We start from the raw sequence: 15,649 nt of genomic DNA, 5'->3' as shown, positions 1-15,649 counted from the left end.
ATTGGATGACTCAGTGACTTAGATACTTTTCTAATGAAAGGATGAAAGGTTTCATTATCAGATTTAACAAGAGAGGGAGGGACAGGAAGAATCACAGATGATTCTACATTGCTAGTCAAAGAGATTTGAGTTTAAGAATCTAGGAAGAATCTAGGATGGTCTATCATGGGACAGACAACCATGATAGTCCAGAAACCGGACTGATGAGGGGATGGAAAGAAGGAACAGAAGAAAGAGAAGCAGAAACAAAGAGGAAGAGGGAGAGAGGTGCTGTCTTGGTATGGAAGCGGGGCAGGAGGAAGAAGGAATGTCAATCAAGCAGTTTTTCTATGAGAGACATTGCTCTAAAAGCAGAGTCTTGAAGAGGGGAAGATTAACCCTTTCAGGTGCCACAGACAGACCAGCAGAAGAGGATCAGCCATACTTCTGGCTTGGTTCTGGGTTTCTCTTACTACAGCATTCCTTTGTGAACTTTTGTGCTTGCAAGTCATTGACTGGCTTGAATAGGAGGCTCAAAGCAGAAAAGCACTGTGACTTGGCTTAGAAATTGCTTTTGGGCAAATCCACAAATTCCCAGCCCATTTATATCTGCTTACTCTAGAAGCTGACAGTTGAATTTCCCCTTTCTTCATGCATTGATCCAGATGGAAAGTGTTCCTGGGTATTTTGGGTTTTCAGACTCATCTTCCAGCCCTCAGGGGAGTGTTGTACTAGTTCACAACACGAGCTTTGGTGTCGATCCAGTTTCTCCAGCAGCAGGAGACAATCCTTTGAGAGGCAGGGAGACTGTCATCAGAATGGCTCTTATACAGGGGCAATAAGGCCCTGGGCTTATAGGACTCACCTGTTTTGGCCAGGAGCCGTATACCTGGTGCTGTTCATGGTCCTGAACTTCAGCAGCTGGTCTCTATTGCACTGTTACTCCACTTTCCACTGGGGCAACAGTGACTCCACTGGGGGAATCAGGTAAGCAAGGGTGTGAGAGAGAGAAGAGCAAAAAGCAGACCAAATCCTTTGACGAATCCTGCTGCTGAGACATTTCCTGAGAGAGGAAAATGGGATTTTTCCTTGCATTCATCATTTACAAAGTTTTACAGTCACCAAGATCTCTGTTGGGAAGCACATGACCCCACCATTTCTCTCTGATGGTAAGTTTATAGATGACAATGGGGACAGAGGACTGTGAATTCCTGGAGTTCAGGGTCCATTCTGGATTCCCTTGTCACCGGGCCAGTATGTATGGTAGGTTTTCAGTAAGTGTTGGTTGAATTGATAAGATGTTGGCTGTAAGGGATAGAACCTGGACTTGGTTCTCAAAATAAGTTCTGCTTTCATCCTTGCTCTGAAGGAGGGCAAAGGGGCTAACATTTGAGATTCAACTATGTCAGCCATTTGAAATTAGGTTCTTTCATTTAATCCTCCTGGGAGATTTATCACAAAATTTTCAGTCAGGACTCAGGCTCATAGAGGCAAGCCTCCTGAGTGAGATCTCATTGTTCTTGTGGTTAGTCTAGGGCTCAAATCCAGGTCTTGCTGACCCCACGGGCCATATTTCCCCCCCACACACACACACACTGGCTACTTTCTTTTTATGTGAGGAGAGACATAAATTCCACAGGGGGAAGATGGGTTTGCAATCCTTCCTGTGCAGCATCTTGTTTAATGTCTGGAGAAAGCTGATTTGGAGATGGCAATTGCTGATCAGGTTTTGAAGCCAGGAGCTTAGGTCTAAGGTTAAGCAGGGGGAAAAGATGGGCTCAAACTTCAGCAGGGCCCAGAGTTCTTCCCTATCTCAATGCCTCATGCACGTTCCAGCTTTGGGGCGGCAAAACTATTGAGTAATTCCCAAAGACAGAAGAAGTGATTAGGAGAGCCCATAAAGACACAACAGATCTGGTAGGAGAGCAAGACACAGCTCAGGTGATGCCGTGTAAGCTTGGGTCTGAGTTGAAGGCAGGTGATTTTCTCCAGCTCCTGGAAGAATCAGCTTGGCAGCCACACAGACTTCAATCAGATCCAGAGGGGCAGCCAGCTGTCCCCTCATAGCACCAGAGGACAGAGGTTTTTTTTCTAGTTAGTTGGAGGCTTATCCTGATTCCACACGGTATACTTGAGGGCTGCTATCCGCTAACTGGGCAGCCTTGTCCCTGCCGCCCTTAAGAGCTGTCTTCTCATGAAAGATGCACTTAGAGGAGGATGTCAAGATGTCTTCCAAAGGATCTGTAGGCACACTTTGAAGTACTTACTGAGCCAGGATCCCCTCCTCCGCCCTCCCCCCCCCACACTGGTGGGCTCCCCAGTCTCCCATGACCAATTGGACCAGAGGTGGACACTTGATGCAAGCTGCACCAATCAGATCCTCTATTCTGGAGACTGAGACGTGAGAGGCAGTAGTTCTTAGGTTAGCTTTGGCCGCCGGACTTGGAAGTTCAGGGAGACCTGGGGCTGAGGCAGCCATTTTGGGACAGGCAACCGTGATAGTCCAGAAACCGGACTGATGAGGGGATGGAAAGAAGGAACAGAAGAAAGAGAAGCAGAAACAAAGAGGAAGAGGCAGAGAGAGGCGCTGCCTTGGTATGGACAGCCTGGAGGGAACATTGTGGGGGCAGAGTTCAGAGCAATGGTGTAGCAGAAAGTCTGGCCTGATGCTTCCAGCTCTCTCCCTGCCATGTACTGACTCCATTCACTATGAGGGGAACGGATGAAGGAGGGTTGTGTTAGGGGGTTTGAATTTGTAATAATTGCTTAAGCATTTGCTACGTAGGAGAACGTGGCTTTGCGAGGGATAGGCATTAGGTATCAGACGCTTGTGAGGCATAGTTACTCAAAGTTTTCACACTACAGATCACCAATTTGTAGCAAAAAAAAAAAAAAAAGCAGAGTTGCACGAACGATTTTAAATTACAAGAGAAAACAGTATTTTAAACCTTAAGAATAATTTCCTATCACTCAGAAGGTCTCGGTCCCACCCTCCCGCCCTTCTCGCTCCAGTTTTGCTGGCCTCCTGCCAGGAGGGCAGGGGGAGGAGCAGTCAGAGGGTTCCACCCCCCGGCCGCACTGTGATTGGCTCAGAAGTGGACACGTGACCCAAGCCCATCCAATCCGTGGGAACCTCAGGTCTTTTTCTGGGAATTGGGGGTTGGTCTGGATGCCTTGTGAACGTGTGGGGCTTGGGCCTGCTGTACCGTTTTTCTACCACAAGGGAAGCTGGTCTGAAAAGAAGCCAACACAAGGAGGAGAACAGAGCCAAGGCACCTGCAGGGAAATGGAGCCAGAGCCCTGACATCACAAATGATCTAATTAGTTCCATTTATTGCTTAATCCACTTGGAACTGGCTTTCTGTCATCCCTGACGGAAAGCATACTGACCTGTACACTACCTGCTTTTTCGCACAGCATGCTGAAAAGATGTGCACTGAACTCTGCCAGGACCAGAGGATATTCGTTTTTTTCTTTTCTTTTTTTTTTTTTTGGTTTTTGGTTTTAACTTCCGTTAACTCCGAATCAAGGTCCCAATGCATTTTGTTGACCATCAACTCTTTGTAGCGAATGAAGCAGCGCGAGGGGCAAGCTCTTTTACTCACAGGGCCGAGCCCTTCCTTATGGCTGCCGTGACTCCTTCGACGCTGGCACTGAGCCCAAAGTACCATTTCTAGCCCATGACTCACAAAGTAAATAATCTATAAATGAAAAGCCTCTTAGCATACTTTGGCACGACAAACAAAATGACACGCCAGGCTGCATTTTCCTTCACGTTTCAACCCCGTATGTGCCAAGGGCTTGTTTCACACCGCACATGAGCAGTTTGGGCTTGCTCAAAAGCCAACGGTCCACTAGCTCGTGTGCCCACGGATTGCCTTTCTAGTCCGTGTGTTCTTGATGTGATGCAACGTCCAACGGTGTTATCTGATCGAGGGCTTTTGCCAATAATTCTTTTGGCTCTCTCCCCACGCACAATCTTTATCATTATTTTTGCAGCTGGTTTACAGGCTTCTTGGTAATTGTACGGGTGACTTTTCTGTGCATTTGCTAATAGAGTGATCATTTGGAATGACGTCCCTGTGGCTCTGACCTCCTGACCTTTAGGAGCAAGAATACTCAATCTTACATTAGAAGGCATTATTTTGGGGTTGTTCTGGGAAAACTGGATGGGTTGCTTTGGGGGAAGATGACGGAAAACATTTTTTTATGGCCTCAGACTACTATTTATCCCCGTTTTAACGTTAATGGTAACATATCGAAGACTAGGGCCAAACAGACTGCGGTGCAATAAATGAAAATTTCCAAAATTTCCCACTGGACTTATCCTCATAATTTTCACTTACAGCTTCATGTGTAGGATCATTACCCAAGGATTTGCTTGCTCTGGAATACGTGGTTTCATATTTCATCGTTCCACTGGAGAACTGCTTATTTGCAACGTGTTCTGTGTCCTTCTGAGGATTTATGTTGCCATTTTCATCACTTTCACGTTTACAATTCAAAGAACGTCTTTTGGGCCATTGATTCGTTTTGTGAACTAGAGATGTAAGACGACTTAATGCTAACCGCAGAAATTCAAAAATAGCCAACATAAGAACTTTCCAGCTAGAACCGTCTGTCGGCCTGATCCTTGTTCAGTTAGGAGAGGCAATATACCTCTCCTACCCAGTAGTTTTTAAGATTTTATTTTTATTCCTAGTTTTCTGAAGCTTCACAGTGTGTGTGTGTGTGTGTGTGTGTGAGAGAGAGAGAGAGAGAGAGATGGGGGAGGGGAAGTAGAAGCAGATGAGTAAGACTTTGCAAGTCCTTGAAAAAAATATACCAGGATTGTGAGACCATTAATACTTTGTCTTCAGCTCCTTCCCTCAGTTCTGGTCTTTCTGTAGAAGCTTTTTGCTTTTTCATGGCCAGGAGGAGGCAGTAGGTAAGTTGTGGAAGGAACACGCGAAGGCAAATACGTGCTTTGTGCCTGAGCCGAACACACCTGCGCTGGGTGGGACACAGATGCCAGCTTCTTCCAGGTTGTGACCTTCTGTCCACTTAGGCAGAAACAGGAGAGAAAAATAGCCTAGAAATAATGACAAATGTTTCCTCTTTTCAATGATCCTACCTCTTTCCTTTTCCTTCACTGACGTATTGGCTCGGACCTACAGCAGGAAGTTGGCTGAGTGGTGACAGATGCGATGGCCACCAGGGCTCCTAGTGAACATTCCCGTTTTTCTTCTTCTGTCACTTGGTGGGGTTCCACTTCCCCACGCCTTTGAGTTTCCGGCACGAGCAGGTGTTTTGCTTTGGCCAATGAAATGTGAGCAAAGCGACAGACCACTTCTAGGTGGAAGTTTTAAGAGCCAGCGAGTAAAGTGCCAGGTCCCTGTCAAGTTGCTGAGCAGTGTTCAGGTTGGAGGCTCAGGGTCAGCCTCCCTAGCTTAGCGAGGCCCAGGGGACCGAGCGCCCCCCCACCCCGACCCCCACCGTGGACGGTTAACAGAAGCAAGAAAACGAATTCGGTGTTTCGAGCTGAGATCTTGAGGATTGGTTGTTCCTGCAGTTTAGACCAAAACGGGGTGGGGTGGGGTGCACATGTAAATAAAGAGCACGGATCCCTTTGCCAGATTCGCTTCCAAAAAGCTGACCCCGATTGGCAGCCAGCCGTATCCTGTGCGAGTGCCTGTACCCCCACCCCACTCCCCAAAGCCCTGTTTTTTAGAGGACACCCGTATATTTTCAAGCGTTCATCATTCCAGTCGCCGTTGGATTTTGTTTGCCAATCGCACACCCGAGTCAGGAATATTGTCAGTAGACCGCTTTGTTGGTATGGATTTTCAACAAACAAAAATAAGCACAACAGCATTAAAAAACAAAACAAAAAAAACCCCTGAAGATAACGTTGGACTCCAGTCCCGGGTGGTAATTAAAAGACAATGATCTACTTAACATTCAGAAATTCCTGGGCCGCGGCGCTGCTGTGCGGCCGCCGAGTCCCCGACCCCGCCGCGCCCGCCGCGGGCCTGGCTCTGCGCGTGCGGCGGGGCCGCGGGCGCGGGCATGGCTGCGGTGGGAGGGGGCAGCCGGAGGGCGGACCCGCCCACCGGCACGCGCGCGCCCCGCGCCCCCGCCTCGCCATCGCCCCCCGCGGGCGGCGGCCGGAACTGCAGCGAAGGGCGGACGCGGACCCAGCGGCGGCCCGCACTGGCTTTGCCCCGGCGGGGAGGGCAGGTTACCGGGAGGGTGGAGTCAAAGGCCGGTTCCGGAGACGCCTGGGCGGATCTGAGCCCAGCCAAGACTCCACGCTGTTAACCTTTAACAGATAAGGTTGCTATGCAAAATTGAGGGCTTTTGCACTTCAGGAAAATCGGTGTCTCTTTTGAAAACGAGATGCCTCCCGGGACGTCCTTATGGTCTTACCGTCACTGGAGTAGTGGAAGATCGGGGTGGGGGGCGGATTCTGTGACTATGGCAAAGCGGGGTTGTTCCCCCAGCAATGCAAAGCCCCTTCCCTCCAGACCTCTTGTTTGTGACTCTGCACAGGCCTCCGCGTTGCAGAGACCGCGTGTCACAGAAAGGGAAGGACCTGACGCCGTGAACGAGCCGAGGAGAGAAGCGGCTTTATTGTCCTTGGCGACCCATCTGAATGGGAATTGCAGACTGAATTTGCCACGCAGGGTTTTCAAACAATTTGCATGCTTTCCAGATGCTTTGAAACCCCTCCACCCCGCTTTTTGAATAGTGTAAAATATTTTAATAGGCCAAAGCCATGTGGATTTATAAATTTTTTTTACAAGCCCTAACGGGGCCCCCTCCACCTTGTGTGTTTTGGTTGTCATTTTTTTTTTCTTCTTCACAGCGTTCAGATGTTGTTTTCTCTTTCACAGTATTAACGTATTTAACAGCTCCTTCTGAGGTGGGAATTGGTGAAAATGATCATTTTGGGGCCTAAGGAAATTTTACATCTACTCCAAAACTTGTTTCCTAAGGTCACAATTTAAATTTAATTTAATTTAATTCAAACTTCAGATTTGGGCTACTTTTATCTTGTCCAGGATATATTTTGACAAATGATTTATTTATTAAAACCTTTTTTTTAATGTTTATTTTTGAGAGAGAGACAGAGCATGAGCAGGGAAGGGTCAGAGAGAGAGGGAGACACAGAATCTGAAGCAGGCTCCAGGCTCTGAGCTGTGGGCATAATCTGGGGGGGAGGGGGGGGAGCGGAGGTGCGTGAGTGGGGGAGGGGCAGAGAGCGAGCCGCAGAGAATCCCAAGCGTGCCCCACACTGTCAGCACAGAGCCCGATGTGGGGCTCAATCTCATTTACCGTGAGATCGTGACCCGAGGCGAAATCAAGAGTTCAACACTTATCCAACTGAGCCACCCAGCCGCCCCTTGACAAGTGATTTAATTTGCTCTTTTCAGGAATTTGTCAGCTCCTTTGCCCCACTTTTTCACGACTGGTAGTTTGCCACCATCATCGTGCCATGATTATTTCCTCTACTAACTCAAGAGTAATTTACCACAAAGTGTAAGTCCACAGATCTGGGGACATTTAGGGAGGCGTTATTAACGAAATGCAGCTTTCATCCTGAAATGTACTTACTACCGGCCGGGAGGGTTGTTTGCTTGACTCTTGACTAAGTGACTGTTGTAAGATCAATTCCTCGCAGTTACACTGTCACAGAGTCTAATATTGCACGTCTAGGGACCTCAGAACGCCTCATCTTCTACAGGTTCTTGATAGGTACTATTTCTCAAATAACTAACTTTCAGGGCACTGTGATAGACTCTCAAGTAAGGATTTTTTTTTGGGGGGGGGGTCTTCCATTTGCCTTTATACTCACTTGAAATCCAGAATCCCAACCAAAATACGCAGGTACTTTTTCTTTTTTTTTTTTTTTTAAAAATTTTTTTTTCAACGTTTTTTATTTATTTTTGGGACAGAGAGAGACAGAGCATGAACGGGGGAGGGGCAGAGAGAGAGGGAGACACAGCATCAGAAACAGGCTCCAGGCTCCGAGCCATCAGCCCAGAGCCCGACGCGGGGCTCGAACTCACGGACCGCGAGATCGTGACCTGGCTGAAGTCGGACGCTTAACCGACTGCGCCACCCAGGCGCCCCCGCAGGTACTTTTTCTAAAGCTCTTCCGCTTCCTCCAACCAGGTTAGAAACGAGGCGGGACGAAAGTCCCTTGTCTGAGAGGGGGGTTGGGAGAGTAAGAAAGATCCCCCCCCCCCCCCCGCCGGTGGATTATACTTCCTGTCAATACTATAGCTGGGAAGTCGTGAGTAGAAAGTAATCATAGTGAAAACATTTTGTTCTATGAGTTGTTAACCTTTTGAAAATACAACGCTGCTAAAAATTGCGGGCTGCGAACCTTCAGTCGGTGCCGCTGCTTTGAAAATGAGCTCCTGTGCCATAAATGCAATTGAGCTAAATATGAACCTTAAGTTCACAAATGAATGCTGTTCAATGAGTAAAGTAGAAAATAGCTTTTTACCAAAGACTTAATTTCATTCTAAATCACGTCGTATGATCAAATATGGTCACCCAGAAGTGCGGTCATCTAGTTTTCTTTGTATGGAAAATTCTGCATTAAAAAAAAAAATGAGTTTGATGCCCTTTGTTCAAGGGAACTAGCCCACGGATTGGGGGAGGACGGTGTCTGTCAAGTTGTGTTCTGAGGTCTCTGGACCCTGGTTGTTTTTTAAAAGCAGACATTTTAAATCCCACAAAGGGATCTTTGCTATCAATCTCTAGTGGATTAATATTTTTTTCTTTTTCTTTTTCTTTTTAATTTTTTAAATGTTTATTTTTGAGAGAGAGACGGAGACAGAGTGTGAGCAGGGGAGGGGCAGAGAGAGGAAGACACAGAATCAGAAGCAGGCTCCAGGCTCCGAGCTGTCAGCACAGAGCCTGACGCGGGGCTCGAACTCACAGACCATGATATTCTTAGAGGGAGGAATATATGATCCTATGTTACATACTCTGGAACTATTCATTTGACATATATAATATGCATAGCATCGCTGTTCACCATCTCCCAAAAGTAAAACTGGGTTATGAAATATTTATTCTTCGGTCATCTGGACTAAGTTGTGCCACTTGGGTCAGGATTAGCTTTTCAGTTCCACTTAACAGACAGCCTGTCTTTAATCAATGCAACTCGCAAAATTTCCAAGTCTCTTTGTGTATGCAGCACAATGCTTTACAACTGTCACGCTTTGAATTCGTGGGTCTTGCCCCAGAGGCGTTGGGGGCACAGTCTCGCAAAAGCAGAAGAAAGACCTGAAAGGGATTTCTTTTTCTTTTTTTTTTAATTTTTTTTAACGTTTATTTATTTATTTTTTTGAGACAGAGAGAGACAGAGCATGAACGGGGGAGGGTCAGAGAGAGAGGGAGACACAGAATCTGAAACAGGCTCCAGGCTCTGAGCAGTCAGCACAGAGCCTGACGCGGGGCTCGAACTCACGGACCGCGAGATCATGACCTGAGCCGAAGTTGGACGCTCAACCGACTGAGCCACCCAGGCGCCCCAGGGATTTATTTTTCTTAGGAGAATAAATCCGAAATTTCAGGCTAAAAAAGCGTTGCAACGACTGTAGGTAACAGAGAGCGTCCACTGTCCCAGTCCTCCAAGATTTGCGCTGCTAGGACGGTCTTTGGTGGTTTTTGCGCGGTGGCTGAATAAAATTAGCAAATTTTGCAATCCTATGTGCCTAAAAAAAAAACAAAAACAAAAACAGCCAGAAAACAAACCACACACACACACACACACACACACACACACACCAGAATTCGTTATTGTAAATTTAACCTTGTGGACATGAGGCAGACACAGTCCTGCAGATTTCCTTAACAGGTGTCATTTTGCCAGGGGCTGAGGGCAAGGGGAAGGGAGAGTCAGCGTGTAATGGCACAGAGTTTCGGGTTGGGAAGATGGAAAGGGTCCCAAGAGGGTGGTGGTGGGTTGCCCAACCATGTGAATGTGCTTAATGCCATTGAGTTGTCCAATTAACAACTGGATATTTTGTGTTGTATGTATATATATATATATATATATATATATATATATGTGTGTGTGTGTATATATATATATATATATATATATATATATATATATATATTTTAGCATGATTAAAAAAAAAAGGCCTCTGTGTTCTTGCTTCCCTGCCAGCTCAGCCCCCTCTCCACCCTGCTTGGCCCCAAGGTCACCTACCAGCAGCATGGGGGATTCGTGGCCACCCCCTCCCTCCCACACCCGGCTTCCACTCTGCTTCTTTTCCTCTGCTTTGCTCCTTGGTCCGTACAATGTCTCCTCTTCACCTGGCTTTCTGAACCAGAAAGTGAACAGTTGGGAGTCATGTGTCTTTTTGGTTTTTGAAATGTTTATTGCTTTATGTATTTTTGAGACAGAGAGACAGAGAAGGAGCAGGGGAGGGACAGAGAGAGAGAGGGAGACTCAGACTCCGAAGCAGGCTCCAGGCTCTGAGCCGTCAGCACAGAGCCCAACGCGAGGCTCGAACTCACCAACTGTGAGATCATGACCAGAGGAGAGGTTGGCCCCTTAACCGACTGAGCCACCCAGGGGCCCCGGGAGTCACATGGCTTTCGAAAATCAGCTTCAGGAGTCCATCTGGGATCTGAGACTCCCTTCCTCTGTCCTTTTTATCTGCAGCTCAGTAGATACCTGGGCAGGCTCTGGGGACCTTGGAATTCTTGGCATTTACCTTGGGCCTGGGGGGGCAGGGCAGCAGCTGTGATGTAAACTCCCCCTTTGTTCAACAGCACCCCCCCCCCCCCGCCACCTCCCTGCTATGCCACCCATCACTTCTAGAGGAGAGGGGGTAGGGTTCAAATCTTCAAATCTGTCCTGGTCCTGGGAAGTCTCCGTCATTTTAGGGGAATGTTACTGACTGAATGTTTGTGTCCCCCTAAAATTTGTATGTTGAGGGCACCTGGGTGGCTCAGTTAAGCGTCTGACTTCAGCTCAGGTCATGATCCCGTTCATTAGTTCGAGCCCCATGTCCGACTCTGTGCTGATAGCTCAGAGCCCGGAGCCTGCTTTGGATTCTGTGTCTCCCTTGCTCTCTGCCCCTCCCCCACTCACATTCTGTGTGTGTCTCTCTCTCTGTCAAAAATAAGTACACATAAAAAAAAATTTTTTAGGGGCGCCTGGGTGGCGCAGTCGGTTAAGCGTCCGACTTCAGCCAGGTCACGATCTCACGGTCCGTGAGTTCGAGCCCCGCGTCGGGCTCTGGGCTGATGGCTCGGAGCCTGGAGCCTGTTTCCGATTCTGTGTCTCCCTCTCTCTCTGCCCCTCCCCCGTTCATGCTCTGTCTCTCTCTGTCCCAAAAAAAAAAAAAAAAAAAAAAAATTTTAAATTCGCATGTTGAAACCCTACCCCTGCCCCCACGTGATGATATCAGGAAGGCAAGGCTCTGGAGGTATTTTAGGTTAGATGCTGTCATGAGGGTAGAGTCCTCAGAAGTGGAATCGATGCCCTCGTAGGAGTCACCAGAGACCTTGCTTCCTCTCTCTGCCCTCTGCTATTCGAGGACACAGAAGAGGGCCCTCACCAGAACCCAACCACGGAGGCATTCTGATCTCAGACTTCCAACCCCCTCGAACCATGAGAAATGAATTTCTGCTGTTTATAAGCCACCCAGTCTATGGTACTTGGTTACAGGAGCCTGAACTAAGACAAGGAAAAAACCTGCAATCTTAGCACAATGGAATTTAAAGAATTTACAACCACGAAGCATGGCTCCAGTGCTAAGCCAAGCCAGTCTTTGTCCCGGATTCCTGCAAAACTGGATTCTGGGTGATACTTGGCTTTGAAGGGGTCAGCATCTAGCAAGGCTGAACGGTCACCACCCCTCAGCCCCTACAGCCAGAAGCACAGGTTGGTAATGCTCTGTTTATGGACCTTGAGGTGTTTGAAGTAGAGGCAAAACTCTTCTCTTTTTTTTTTTCAGTTTATTTATTTATTTTCGGGGGCGGGGGGAGAGAGAAAGAGAGACAGCACAGGTGGGGAAGGGGCAGAGAGAGGGAGAGAGAGAGAAAATCCCAAGCAGTTTCCACACCGCCGGCGCAGAGCCAAACGCGGGGCTCGAACCCACGCACTGTGTGAGATCATGACCTGAGCCGCAGTCGGTTGCTCAACCAACTGGAGTCCCCCAGGCGCCCCTTCTTGATCCAAAAGATCCAAGGAGACAGAGAGATGGTAGTGTACCCTCTCTGGGTGATCGTGCTTTCTGTCCCTCAGCTTCTGGCTCCCACCGCTGGGGACACCAGGCTCTAAGGAAGAACCCCAGAGCCGCCCCATCTCTGGGCTGCTAAGCGGGGTGCAGAATCCTGGTCTCTTCTTGGTTCTGTGGGAGGTGCCACCTGGAGTCGGGGTAGTGCTTTATAGAGGGTCGGTGGCAGGCAACTTGGAAAGCAGACATAAGTTGTGGCAGAAAAAGATCCATTACACCTCCTCCTGATGGCGAACGTTTTATTTTCTATTTGTTGAAACACTGTATTTTATTTCAAACTTGCAGAAAGTTGTATGGAACGAGCGTCCATATGCTCTTTACCCAAATTTGCCTGTTGGGAACATTTTCCCCATTTGCTTTATCATTTGTGTGCTCTCTCTGTCTCTGTTTATCTATCATCTATGTATCTCCCTATCTATGTATCTATGTATCTATCTATCTATCATCTATCTACCTCTCTGTCATTTATTTCTCTTTCAGATGAAAAAATGGACATGTTGCTGTATTCAGGTGACCCCCCCCCCACTGCTCTGTGCCATATTCATTGCCAGAATATCTCTCTGTGACACAAGGGGCCTGGCCGTGGGTCACTGCTGTGGCCCAGGCCCCAGGACGGCCCCAGACATGATCCTAACTCATTATTGTGAGATGTGATCACTGCACTCTGGGGACCATAGCCCTCTGGGGACTTATAACCTTTATAAGGTTATAGAGAAAAGGCAAAAGCTAGTGAAGTAATGTCACCTGCCCGTCTGCAGAGGCAGGGGTGGCATTTCTGGGCACCTTTGCTGGTGTTATGGCCGCCGGTACAAAGGTGCCCAGAAATGCCACCCCTGCCTCTGCAGACGGGCAGGTGACATTACTTCACTAGCTTTTGCCTTTTCTCTATAACCTTATAACAAAATAAGTGCATGAGGCTATGAACGTGCAGGTCGTGGTGATAGGAAATGAAGGAAATGTGGGCTTTTATTTTTTTTCCATTCCAGCTATATTTTTCATTTTATTTTATTTTATTTTTAAAACACATATCTATTTAATTTAACTTTTAGTTAGTTAACATGCAGTGCAATATTGGTTTCAGGAATAGAATTCTGTGATTCATCACTTGCTTAAAACACCCAGTGCTCATCCCAGCAAGTGCCCTCCTGAATGCCCATCCCCCATCTGGCCCATCCCCCACCCACCTCCCGCCACCCACCCTCAGTTCGTTCTCTCTTGTTAAGAGTCTCTTCTGGTTAGTTTCCCTCCCTTCTCTACACCCTCCCCTTTCCACATGTCCATCTGTTTTGTTTCTTAAATTCCACATATACGTGAAATCATATGGTATTTCTCTTTCTCTGATTGACTTACAGCATAATACATTCTAGCTCCATCCACGTCATTGCAAATGACAAGATTCCATTCTTTTTTATGGGTGAGTAATATTCCACTATATATATATATATATATATATATATATATATATATATATATATCTTCTTTTTTAATGTTTATTTATTTTTGAGAGAGAGAGAGAGGGAGAGAGAACAAGCATGGGAGGATGCAGAGAGAGAGAGATTCAAGATCCGAAGAACAGACTCTGTGCTGACAGCAGTGAGACCAATGTGGGGCTCGAACACATGAACTGTGAGATCATGACCTGAGCCAAAGTCGGATGCATAACTGACTGAGCCACACAGGCGCCCCTACACCATATCCTCTTTATCCATTCACCACTCTTTGGACATTTGGGCCCTCTCCATAGTTTGACTGTTGTTGATAGTGCTGTTATAAACATTGGGGTGCGTGTACCCCTTCGAATCTCTATTTTCGTATCCTTTGGGTAATTACCTAATCGTGCAATTGCTGGATGGTAGGGTGGTTCTATATTTAGTTTCCAGAACTGTGGTTTAAATAGACCTGGGGATTATGAAGCAGGAGAAAAAGCCTAACGCCAGTCTCCCCAGAGGCTCCTCCTCCGTCCCTTCTCCCTCCCCTTCTCCCCTGCCCCAGCCTGGCCCCAAGGAGCCTAAGGAGTGAGGGAAGGAGACAGAAGGCAGGGGCGGGGGGGGGGGGGGCACTGGGGACAGCAGAGAGCTAAGCTGACGTGGGCACAGGCACTGGGAAGGCGCAGCAGGAGCCTGGGACAGAAGGAAAACCGATAGAAAGGAGGGTCCCCCAGACGGAGGAAGGGCCAGTGAGGGGCGAAAGGGGAAGGAGAGGGGGCAGCGGGGCTGAGGGTGTGCCACACCAGGACGCCTGCCAGCACCTGCCTGCCGGCTGTTCCAGGACTCACGGGCCTTCCCTGCCCCCGCCCCCTGAGTCTGCCCAGCATCCTCTGTGGTGGGAGGGGAGGCAGCCAGCTTCCATGCAGGGAGCAGAGGCCGCCCCGCCACACACACCCTTGTCCAGCTCCTTCTGAGAGATGGGGACTCTGAGAGATGGTGCCCGGTGTCACCTACAGTCCTAAGCCAGGACTCTGCCCCCACCCTCAGCGTGGGCCAGAATCCTCCCTCTGGGGGCTGACTGGGACCTGCACACCGCCCCTGCTGGGCAGCTGACCCCCAGGGCCCCCTCCCCGAGGAGACCCCAGCCCTGGGCCAGGTCCCAGCTCTTGCCCATCTGCTGGGACCACCTGGAGTGGAGTCCGGGCTACAAAGTCCGCAGGCTGAGGTCCCTGGGCTCAAGTCAGGAACGTGGGCAAGGTCTGGGCACATTCACAACCGGGACTCCGGGAAATGCCCCGTGGGACTGGGCACCTGTGCACTTTCAGCTTCGCCAGGATGCCCTCCGAGAACGCGCACACGTGCACGTTTTCAGTGGCAAGATTCCCGCACATAGGGAGGGCAAGACTGGTTGAGTCCTACACTGGGTCCCTCAGCCATTCATTCCTAGGTACCCAGGAGCCCCTACTCAGGGTCCCACCCCGGCAGGAACCTGGGATGCATGGAAGGGACAGGCACGTCCCGCCCTCAAAGAGATCGGGGTCTGGAGGAGGCAGGGGAGGGTCCAGGTGACCCCCACCTCACCATCCCACAGACTCCCTTCTACCTGCCTGTGGACCCCAAAGTCTGGTCTTGGCCCCTGAGCTGAGGGCACGGGCCAGGACCGCCTTCCACCTTGGTCACACGGGAGTGATTTAGATTGTTTGGAAAGTTCTGTCTGTTAAATTAAAGGACATGTGATGCGGACTTCCTTTCTGAGAAGTGATAGTTTCCGGTAGGAGACTGTATCACTTCCTCTCCGCCTAGAAGGGAGCCCTTTTCTTTTTTCTTTTTGAACGTTGTATCTGAGATAAGGATATTGCTTGTAAAATCGCACACACTTCTCTACTCGCAAAGAAGGCTGGGTGCCCGATTTCAGGCTTTCCTCACCTTCCCGGGCTCAGAGTTGGGGCCCGTGGGCCGAGCACGTGGGCACGTGGGTCAGCCCCCGCT

The sequence above is a fragment of the Neofelis nebulosa genome, chromosome 8 (assembly GCF_028018385.1).
Source record: "Neofelis nebulosa isolate mNeoNeb1 chromosome 8, mNeoNeb1.pri, whole genome shotgun sequence".
In the NCBI taxonomy this organism is placed as follows: domain Eukaryota; kingdom Metazoa; phylum Chordata; class Mammalia; order Carnivora; family Felidae; genus Neofelis; species Neofelis nebulosa.
Note: the sequence above shows the minus strand (reverse complement) of the source record.